Source organism: Pleurodeles waltl, chromosome 4_1 (assembly GCF_031143425.1).
Source record: "Pleurodeles waltl isolate 20211129_DDA chromosome 4_1, aPleWal1.hap1.20221129, whole genome shotgun sequence".
Lineage (NCBI taxonomy): Eukaryota > Metazoa > Chordata > Amphibia > Caudata > Salamandridae > Pleurodeles > Pleurodeles waltl.
Window position 1 is genome coordinate 363,528,449 of NC_090442.1, and position 12,088 is coordinate 363,540,536.

General features: G+C 38.4%; 1 protein-coding gene across 3 annotated transcripts in view; it reads left to right on the top strand.

Moving 5' to 3' along the window:
* The window catches only part of PDE3A (phosphodiesterase 3A), a 955,418-nt gene that overhangs the window by 526,105 nt on the left and 417,225 nt on the right, over positions 1–12,088 (top strand). The gene's annotated exons all lie outside the window — the stretch shown is intronic.

The following is a 12,088-nucleotide window of genomic DNA, read 5'->3' on the forward strand; positions in this document are numbered from 1 at the left end:
GGACATCCTTCGTGCACCTCCTGCACCCGCTGACGTCACGTGCGCCTCGCTTGCAGCTGGGGCGTGGTCTGTGAACCCTACTTTAATTCTGGCCAACAATACTTTGTAACTGTTTGATCTTGTAGTACTGATGAAGCTGGGCTACTCTTTTGGAGTGTGTGTGTGGATTTTATGGGTGTTCCCTGTACCGTACACACTCGTTCTTACTACGCACTTTGCGCCAGCGGAATAACGTGAGAGGAAGCGATCCTTTTCACTGTGCCCGCTGCAGTGGCTTTGCGAGGGGCGCAGCTTTCCCAAAGCCATCTGGTAATCATTAATGCAGTATCGTGCATTCAGGTTAACACAGAGTAATTGTTCATGCTGCTGTTAACCTTCGGTGTAAGATGTGGTGTGAACAACGAGTGCTAACAGCTTTACTCGTTCAACCATTGCATTTTTTCCGTGTTTGTTTCGTAAGTCAAAACATTGAGCCGCACATGTCACACTGTCCCTCCAACTTTCCCCCAGTGTGAAAGCTGGACAGAAGTCGTCTCCTTGGTAGGGCTCCCCGGCCAAACAAAGGCAACGGTCAAGAATTTTACGAGAGAATCGTACTAATATTGCGAGTAAGCAGGAAAGTTGTCAAAGATGTAATTAGAATAGGAATGCATGGTCCGAGAGGACTGCTCTTGTTTCGCTCTTATGAGCCTACTACGAATAGGCCTGAATGTAAGCAAATAGAGAGCGGCCGGGTAACGGGGAGGGAAAAAGTGGGAAATGTCGGGGGAGAAAAGGAGAGGAGAAAGAGGATGAATGAACGTTTGCGAGAGAAGATTTTTTTCAGTCTGGCAGACAAAGAAAGGGTTACTAAGAGTGAGTTACGCGGAAAAACAAAACATGGAGAAAAGAGAGAAAGTCAGATTGCCAGAAAAAGAGTGGCAGAAGACAGAGACGGACATAAAGAACGAAAGTGGAAGGACATAGAAAAGAAAGAAACAGTGAGGTACACAGAACGGCGGCAAAATCTTACTAATGGCCTGCTTTTATGTAGTGCTAAAGAGTTTGTAATTATGTTAAGTTACAAACATTACTATTAACTAACTTATGGGCTTCATTGTAGCTACCTTGGAAAGGTAGAAGGCCGAGCCTGCTTTGCTGGGATTCCAACACATGACCTCAAAAACACCACATTTGTTAGCGGTGTGCTTTCAGCTCAGTGTGCCATGCTGCTTTCATCTAGATAGGAAAGTAATTTCAGAGAAAGAGGGAACAGAAGTGAAAAAGTAAAGAAAGGCAGTGAAGAGTGGGTGGCGGGGAGAAAAGAGTGTAATGCAGGAGTCAGCAAATGATGGATAAAAAGGAGGAAGAAAACTTGAAGCAAGGCAGACATTTTTGGAGAGCAAGAAAAGGTGTAAAGTGTGTGTAAGATGTAGATAGCGGTCTAAAAGGTAAAGATAATCTGAATGTCTGTAACATTTAGGTCTTAAATTCATATCAGTGCATGTCCACTGAACCTGTCACACACAGGGATCAGGGTGAATACTTGTTCTCAATTAACATCAATTAGTGTCAATTAGTTAATCAGAGTTATGATAGGTGAAAATTCAAGAAGGCTGTTATTGTGCCACAGGGCAAACTTCAGGCGATGCAACTGGTGCAGCCGCCCCTGAGCTCGGGGCGGGGGCTGTATTTAGAAATAACTTCTGGGTTTAAAAGCTCCTGCTGCAGAGTCCCTTGTGTGTCCAGACATTTTCAGCAACAATCAAAATGTTAATAGTGATTATTGTACCTGCTGGAGCGAGATGGAGTTTTATCTATTGGCAGGTTCTGACTTATCATAATGTAGCACAGAGAGTTAATATGCCAGCCATGCATATCACAGAATAGTATATATGGATAGCTCAGTTGGTTACTGCTTTTGTCACAGAGCTTTATTACGTGCATTTCATAAGTTACAGTCCAGTATAGCACAGTGACATCTGAACTGTCACCAAAGAGCTGCTTGCAAACTACCTGGTATAGGTTAGAATGTTATATTGTTCCCCAGTGTTTCATTATCCTAATGGTGCTAAAAATGGTTTGTGTGGGTAAAAATACATTCTTATTAGTAAAGCCAACCTGAACCACTGGGGTATGTTTTAAATCCAGAGTTTATGCTTTTCCAGACCAAACACTCTTAAAGTATACTGCCTACTAGTATGGATGACACATGATTCCTACACCTTGTAACATCATTGTCTTATGTAACATTTCCTATTGACTGTCTTTCAAACGTATGATTTATTGTCTCTGTATAATGTGCGTGTGATGTAAAGTGCCTTGACAGCATACACTGGGGCGAGGAGCGCTATAAAACAAATTTAATGCATGTGAGAGAGAGGCTATGGAGAGATGAGGGGCACAGTTGAAGGTTGATGGTGAGGGAATGTGTGGAGAAGGAAACACTGGAGGATGCCCAAAAACATTATCCCACCAAGCACCACCAGCACCAAAACTGTTCTATATGCCACCATGATAAGGCTTTGTTTAAGTGGAGATACACCAGGCCATGTACCTAACCCCTCCCCCTACGTCCCTCCACATGTCCAATGTAGAATCCCAAGACAAGATTTCAGATGAGGAATGACAACTTTTGAAAATACTAAAACTGATATAGATTCTGGAACATATGTTTTCTAGGATAGTGGAACTTATTTATGAAAATACATTTTCGTGACTACTCATGTGTATTATTCTAAATAAAACCATCACTCACAGCTATAAAAAGGAGTGTTTGTTTTGAAGACATAAGTCTAAGATATTGTTATAAATAAAATCACTTAGGAGCACGATTTAATAGAGTTAATTTTTGATACATTTTTTCTCTGGTATAAATGAAAAATAAGAAATGTATCCAATTAATTGAAATGTAAAAGAAGTGAAAAAAAGATTTTAAAAAATCATATTTTTAAAGTGGGAAAACATTCTTCCACATAACTAAAAAGGAACGGAACAGGCATATTATTTCAATGTACTATTAAAAGTCAATGGATATTAAAAATACAATACGAGTGATTTCTGGTGCATATATTTAGGAATAATATAAAAGTGTCAAATTGTACTCATAAGTTACATGAAAGAAAAACAAAGTATGTGGAACTTGCCCCAAATGTATTGCTATTTAAAATTAATTTAATTGGACTTTCCTACAAATATTATTACACATTTCAGAGACTCAAAGTAAAAAAACATAGTTTTTTGTACATACATACATAACAATATGTTCTAACTTCGACTGATTTATTAAATGTGTTTCTACGTCCTTTCACTGCAGTAGACATACTGTTCAGCTACGACTATCTGTCTGTGGATATTTATACTTCCATTTTATGCAATGGAGGAGCATAGATGCTCACAGAGCCCGCAGGTTCTCTCTTTTGTCCACCCACTAAATTCCACTACATTTACCCAGTAGATAGGCCATGAAGTGGCTGCAGTGCATTTAAGTGTGGCAAATTGTGCAATTGGTATTGCAAAGAGGCCATGTAGCAGCTTCTTAGCAGCTCATGGTAAAACATTTAACTTAATTGGAATGAAGATGTAGTTATCAAGGAGGCATATAATGTAAATTGAAATGGAATGTTAGAAGGAACAAAAACATCATGTTGTGTCCTTTCGGTGCAGTATGACATTTGATATTTAATATACATATTCATGTTATCGTCCTGTATGTGACATAGTGAAAAGGATATGCACTGACTTCTTTTGAGACCATTCTAGGTTACAGGAATTCATGTTCATGTGCTTTCAGACTACGAGCATCGAGATTATTTGATAGGCCACAGATGTGTAAAACGAAAGTGATCAAGAGGGAGCACACCATGGCCCTTATTTATATTGACAATCACAACACTTCAAGCGTGCTAGTGTCTGGGGTGGACTGACGTGTACATGGTAACTCAACACTTGCCAGAAAATGGTTTGAGTCTCTTATTTTTTATGTAGTAGTTTGATGTCTTAATTGGTTGGATTTCCAGGTTTCCTGTTTTTTACGTAGAAAATGCTGATCTGTTATCCACAAATGTGTGCATTTGGAAATTGAGATTTTATTTGTAAAGAAAATCCTGTGGGCTTGATTTCAAATGCTGTAGATAAAAAAGTGTGCAGATGGTTGGTGCCTCGTGTTACATGGATTCTGTGTAAATGGCTTAAGACAATTTGCTGTTATATGGGTAACCAGAGGAGTGCCTCACTATATAATAGCGTTTCAGAAATACTTATACTTTTGCAGTGGCTTTTTAAGAAGGTTTTCACAGTTGTTGCTTTCAGTAGTTCAGTGTGTGTGTGTTAAGTACAATGTTTGTTTCAAGATGTAAAATGTGTGATGTACATTTAAGATAGAAAGCGGTGAATTACAAAACGGCCATTAAGTGTCTTCTTGTGTGTCTCAGTATTTGGTCCTTTATTGTTCCTAAAATCTAATCTATAATTTAGGTGCAATTATAAATGTTGACACGAAGACCCCTCTCCAGTTGGAAAATTAAAACCTTTATTAGCTATATAGCTAGAGCCCTTTTACAGGCTTTCAATTTATATGACGATATAAAGATATAAATAGTTCTTAAAAATAAAAAAATATTGTTTCTGAAAAATCCACTGCTTATTGCAAGAAAAGTATTAAACCAATAGTGCCCTCCCTTCACAACCAGGTATTGCCTTACCCCAGCTCCCAACAATTTAAGAATAATATATTGCAAACAATACTGATGATAAAATACCCGCTTTCGACAAATAAGAATAATAACATAAAATCATTTTCTATACTGGGTGAATGCACAAAGGCCTACACTGCCTAACTAAAGCAAATAAGTATTATAAAAGAGACGGTCATGCTGACTGATGAGCATGCTGTGCCTAAACCATTGGCTGTTTATCACAATAATAATGACGCTGACCAACTAACTTATTATCGCTGTAAGAAAGTATACAGAAGGCAATGTGGAGGCAACATTTATAGACATCTATATTTGCCTTCACCGGACCTCCAAAAACTCACCCGGAAGGATCCGTAGAGCCAGTCAGTCACCTTAAACTGTTTTCGTCTCACCATCGAGTGCCATGAGCAGAGTTCAAGATTTACACTCTGAGATGCCATGAACGTCAATTCACCAAAACGCCAGGGGTAGCGGAAGTGACATCACATGCCATTCCATCTTTACTTTCACTCACACACACATGGTTACAAACACACATTCACTCAAGCACACACTCTCTTTTACATAAGCACACTCACCCTCAAGCATGCACACTGCAGTCATTTAAAAGTTTTTACCTACCTCAGGTACCAAGGAGGGTCATGTTCGAACTAACTGTATTCCATTTTTATGACACTAATTCTGAATGATATATATCATTACTCACTGTTAGTGTATTTAAAAATGATCGAAACCAAGGAAGTTGAGCCCCAAGCAACGTTTATAAAAGACGAGCTGCCCGCAAGGGGCGAGCTGTGGGTCGTTGCTGTGACCCCTGGCGACCCCTAAATGACGTCCATGTGAGATGCCAGAGTAACAAATCAAACGATAAAAAAGGATGTACTGCTTAAAAAAATGTAAGATCAAACTCAGGTTCGTAAAAAATGAATCAGTCGACCTTCCACTTGGCTTGGATCAAGTAGTCTTTCAGATAGTCTGCATGAGAACAAGATCTCTTACATAGAAAATTCTTGCTAGTACCACATCAACCACGGGGAGCCTATAAAGGTTAATTAGCATCTACATGTGTCTACCAACATGTAAAAAATAGACCTATAACACGAACCCTCTCAAAAACAAATTTGTATGCAAGAGTTTTACATTATAATGCCTTAAACCCCCTAAAATGGTTTAAACAGATGCTAGAACCCAAAACATTAAAAAATATATGTGAATTACTGTTTACACAATAAATTAACCCTTTGCCAGTAGGCTCTCTGTGTGTGTAGCCCATGCTGGTAAGTCTAAGATAGATGTCAACGAAGGCACATCACGGCATGTGGATTTTGCTCTCCTGGTCTGTTAGAAGCAAGTCCATGTTTTGAAGGAGCCACTGCCCACATGCACTGGTAACACTTTCACTGTGTACACTTCCAATCAGAAATATCCCAGTGTACATATTAGAAGTCCCGGCTTATGCCAGGCCACAGTAATTACATGAGTGTGGTTGAATCTGTGATGAATGGCTTATCCAGTTAAACAGAAATACACACGAATTGAGGCAGAAATAGGCAATCCATAGAGCTGTACAGTCAACATTTCATAATACATATATGCTGTTTGTTAGTTTGAATAATTGTATGTCTTGAAAAACGTTTACAAATGTGCATGTTAATTAGAACCGTTTTTAGAATAAATCATAATGTACAGGTTAAAACCTATTTTTCATGTTGGAATCATAATCAGATAGTTAGCATTGTTTGGAGCTACTGTGATTTAATAAATTATTCCTTTGGTTTTGCCATGTGTGATGCCACCAGTGATGACACTGATATTCATTTGTGCTGTCATCATACAGTGTCATTAGCAATTGATTGGGGATGCATTATGTTTGCATGGATTCTAGTTGTGAACCATTTCTTTAATGCAGTAAACACTGTGGCCCTCATTTTGACTTTGGCAGTCTATTCAGCAGAACGCCAAAGCCAAATCCGCAACTAGACCACCAGTTCTGGTGGTCTACAGACTCCCATAATATGACTGCTGGCAGCCGTCCACCATACTTGAGGCCGAAAGTCACCCCCCTCACCCTAACACCGCATACACGCATTTTTTCCCCCTCCCCCCAACACCGCATACACACACTCACCCCCCTCCCGGTGACGGGTTTGGCTTTGGTGATCTGCCGAATAGACCCCCAAAGTCAAAAATGAGGGTCTGTATCTTTCCTTTAGCCACCAGTCACATTCCACACCCAGTCCCTCTGCACTAAATATCCACCGAGACAACCTGCTGCAATGCCCATTGGATATTAGGCATAGGGCTTGGTATTTAGCTATTCCTTATTGTAGAACCTTTGTCCACAGCGACTGCATGACAGAAAGTGTGATTTTTAGTCATACTTCGTGGAGATGTTTTGCTTTTGGATAGTTTCATCCTCAATTGTCACACAGGGCCAAAATATAAGCAAGCACAAATAATCCTTTTCTAGTGCTGCGTCCCCTGCAGTACCAACTGGCACTAGTAGCATTGCATAAATGACAGTTATACCTTTACTAGTACCAAGTTGGAGGGAAGGCAATGAGTGCCAGGTCACACCAGGCCTGGCAGAATAAAGACATAACGGCAGAAGAGTTGCATAATTGGTTGTAAACAAAGTTGTGTCATGGAACCAAATTAAGGATCTATTTTGAGTCAAAGATTTTAATGCACACCTTTATGGTTTTGTTTTCAAATTTTTCCAGCAATGGTGTATTATCTTGATGTCCCTGAAAGATTTTTTTCTGCTGGAAGTTTCATGCACCAGCTTGCTGTTCACAAACCAGGACATGGTTGCTCGGACAAAAAACAATCAGCTTCTCAGCTAGTTAGATTTAGAGATCAGAATATAATTTTGGTTCACAACCTCTACCTCTTTATGTGCGCAGTGCAAAAATACATTATGTCCGAAAGAAACACTATATGCATTTCAGAAAGCCAGTCTCATCAGAAACTAACGTGGACCAAATGCTGCATGGAGGCTTGGTGTACATCCACCCATAATTTTGTGCTGTAGTGGACAGCACCATTGTCCAATTTGCTCAGAAGCTTGCTGTAACATCCTTAGGTGTATGCATACTTTTTTTGCACATTTTCTGCAAAATCATCAATTGGGTCCAGGGTTTTTAACATACACACATATATATACATACACACATATATAGCTTTTATTGCCTCATGGTACACAAATATAATGTAACTGCTGACTGTTAAATAACAGCTCCACGTGGATCCTGCGACACAAAAAACTGAACAACTTGTACATAGATTTAGGAAAATATTCTTGCGCCAAGCAAAAAACTTAATTCCTGTGAAAATCCCCCACTAAAGTCATAAATTAATATTATTTTAAAGCAATAAAAGTATTCAGTTTTAGTAAAAAAAAATACTCCATGTTGATTTTATAATTTCACAAATGGTTTATTTGGTTGTACTCTTTTTGCTGATTAGTCCTAACTTTGTGTCTCAAAATCCTTCACGTAATTGTGTCACGTTTTACAATATTAGTTGTGTCTGCTAAAAGATATAGATATTTCTTGTATACGTTTAACATTCAGTGGTATATTGTTATATTGTTTACAACCGGGCTTTTTTTCATTAAAAATGCAAAAAACGTAATTTTATTTTACAAACAACGAAAACATGTAAATTCCAGATAGGTTGTACATCTTTTAATGCAGTCATTCACATAATTTCAAATGCTATATAGTAACAAAGTGCAAAGTAAAGTTGCCATTATTTGGTAAATATTTATATATAATCATTGTTATACATTAGTCAGCAATGACATGTACACAGTGTTATTGAAACATTTAGAGAATGCTTTATTTAAAAAAGAAGAACAAAACATTTGTAGCTTTCCAAAACACACAACCAATCTTTTTTTAAATTCATAATAGTTACTTAGGATTCAACGCCATGATCTAGCAAAAGAAAATACTTCTGTAGAAAACATTCCTTTAATAGCAAGCAAATTTCCCATGCCATTTTCATGATTTACAGTCTGACACTTGCTTTATTTATTTACCCTTTCTCTCACAGATTAGGATGTACTTCATAAAACCAAAGATAAATGACAAAATTATCAGATCTTTTAGACTCCAAGGCTATTTATTGTTACTGACTGTGAACAAGTGGCTATTGTGAGAGAGTTTGCAAAGCAAAATGGGAGATGTTTGGGTTCAAAGATGTCGTTTTGATGGCTTAGTTTGGCAATTGTGTTTTTAAGGGAAAGATGCATCCTTTAAACAAATGATCTTCTAGGACTACATTTATCGAGGTAAACATGAACACCCATACCCCATAAGTGAATTGTCTTCGCACCATTGACTCATGTGGAGAAAAACACAGAGTGTGCGATTTAGTTAATGTAACACCATCATTGCCTTTAGACCGATAAGGTGCTTCAATTTGAGTAATTCTGCTATACATTTTAGTTTACTTGTTCAATGCAAAGTTTGGATGGCCACAATTTTCTACAAAGCTCGTTCATGTTATTCAATAATCTATACATTTTCGTGCTCGCAGGAGCTTTCCCAAATACTATGTCAATATTCTGCTTAAAGAACTGTCATTGTAATGATTAATTATTATATTATTAGAAGGTCCGGAGGGGAGGCGGTACGAATATCATGCATTGCTTATTAGAATAAGGTGGTTTCTCATCCGCTGGTAGTGAGTTTTATCCAGGATGCTTTTAAAGTCTAACCTAACACTCTTTCTTCACATGTGTTGTCCACTGGCCCTCCATCTGCTGCAAAAAACAAAATTCAAAACTTGAAGCATTATTTCAAGCATTTCATTGGAAGGTATTTCCCCACAAGACAACACTAGTCCACCAAGGGCCGACTTTAGCCCTGGTGCGACAATCTTTTTTGGCACCCACCTAATGACCTCCTCATCGGATTCCTGCACTATCACCCTGCAGAAGTGCCAATCTTCTCTTTATAGCCCCTCTCTGACATACATTGCATTTGATTTAAAGCACAGGTAAACTTTAACTTTACTAATCCACTCAAGTATCCAAATAGAATACGGATCTGTTCTTTGCAGCAGGCGTATTAACCCTCTGCGCTACTTCATGGCGAGTCAAAACTGTCACTAGGCAAAACTCAAATCTCTCTCTCACAGGAGCATTAATCACAAGAGTTATCTTGACATTTTTATTGTTGCCTAAATCTGCTTCATAAGTTATTGCTAAATACAGTGCCTCCGCTGAGGTCATCGTCCCTCCTCCAGGTCAGTGCCCTGTGCGGCTTCACCAGTCGCACTCCCCTAAAACCGGCCATGTGTTTGCCAAGGAATGCCTTGGAAAACTTTTCCACTGCTACAAAAAGTGGAAAAATACCTTACCCAGTTCTTGAAACAGCACTATGCAATTCGCACTTCAGACCTGTCTGCTCCATATGAAATTATGAAAAAACAAAGAAAATGCCAAAAAACAAAATCCTCACACCAGTCGTGCAAGCATAAACACCATCCTCCCAAGTAATAACTCACATGCACATTTTCCAAATAGCCTACTTATTTATAGCAAAGACTCATCTACATCCACATTCTACACAACAGACTATATAGCCCCATTACTCAGTCACATAAGGATCCCAGACAAAAAACACAAATAGTGTGACTAAAACTCTGTTTCAAAATGTTAAAATCGATACAATCTAATTGTGCTCTCAAATTAGACAAAAAATACATTCGGCACAGCAAACACTACAGATCAATATCAACACAGCAACTTGTCTTCACTTAGTCCTAAATCATAGTCTGAGCTCATAGAACATTAAACGCACCTGATAGCTCCTTAACCAGTAATGAACGATTCTGTTTCAGATTTCCTTGCCACGCACGATATCGGAACGTTCGTTCACCAGTATAAAGATGTCACAATAAATAAATAAAATATTTCACTGTGCTCATTTTACCAATTTAACACTTTTCATATTATTATCACACAAAAACAGTTTGACACCAAAATTTGCCATCTTTCTTAAACCACGTTTTCTGTTCCTACGTGCCGAACGTTTCTTCTTGAAAGCACTTTTTTTTTTTTTTCAGTGTGAATGTGTTCTAGATGGATGCTATAAATTTGAGGATACAGTTCTGATAGCACATACTATTGAGAATATTCATACTTGTTTTGTGGTAGATAAACAACTGATTCTGGTGGCTGCTGCCTGATAGAAAGCCCACCAACTTTCTCTTCTTTAGTCTTTTTTTGCTTTTCTTCATAGCGGCCACCATTTTGGAAGGAGGCGTGACTACGTTAGGAGAAAGTCAGCTCTCTAAAGATGTTTAGGTCATAATATTTAAACATCGATTTTGTGACAGCGACAGACGGGAAAGCCTTTGGTGCACCAAATACAGGCCTATCAGCACCCTGGCCATGCCAAGTGTCTCTTGACACACTGATTCCAGGCTTCAACTCCTGGAGATCCAACTAAGGCCTGAAATTCTTTGACTTACAATATGTTCTAATAATCCTTGGAGCAGCTCCAAATGAAGTGGCACTCCAATCTCTCCTAACCACCCTTAATTGCTTTTTGCTAAACGCCCATTTGGTGGGGGTGCATTAGGATGAATTAGAATTGTTTATTTCTACTCATGCAGTGGCTGTACTATTCGTAGCAAACATTGGGTTGCATGATGCCGCTAATCCAGACATGAGTACTACCATACTCCCAGGGCACACTATTGATCGACCTGACTGCCCACTGAAAAGAGGTGGCGGTTTAGCTATTATTTAGGAAACCTCTGGAAATCATTTCCATTTTCATAGATGATTTGTTTCTTTTAGCAGGACCACTCTTATTTAAAAATTCTTTTATGTATAATGCTTTTTTCTTTTTCAAGGTTATTACTTTGCATCATGAGAAATAATCTGGATGGTTCATTCTTTCATATATACTAAATAAATCATGATGTGTTACATAGCTCACCACTCTGAAAGGAGAACAGAAGAATAATGTTCCCCTTCTTACAGATTATATTTATTTTATGAAAATACAATTAATTATAAATCTATAATCATAATTGTAGGTCCTGTGAGACTAAGAAGGCATACTATTGATAGATATACGTGGCATGAACATCTTGTTTGCTTCTCACAGAAGCACTGACATAACATGCGTAAGGTATATTTTTTGAACTTGTCCTTCTTTTTTCACTTTCGTTATGGGGAGAGGAACAGTGAAAAACAACGTAATATGTTTGGTCATACACACAATTTAAATATTTTTTTCAGTTTGACTTAGGCATTCTTACAGAGGTGGCCACCATGGCGCTAAGCCTTATTGCCTCCCTCTGACTAATGACATGACATCCAGCGCTCCAGTGGAACTCTAGGTAAAACCAGCTAGCAAGTTATGAGAACTGTCTGTTTTATGCTTTTT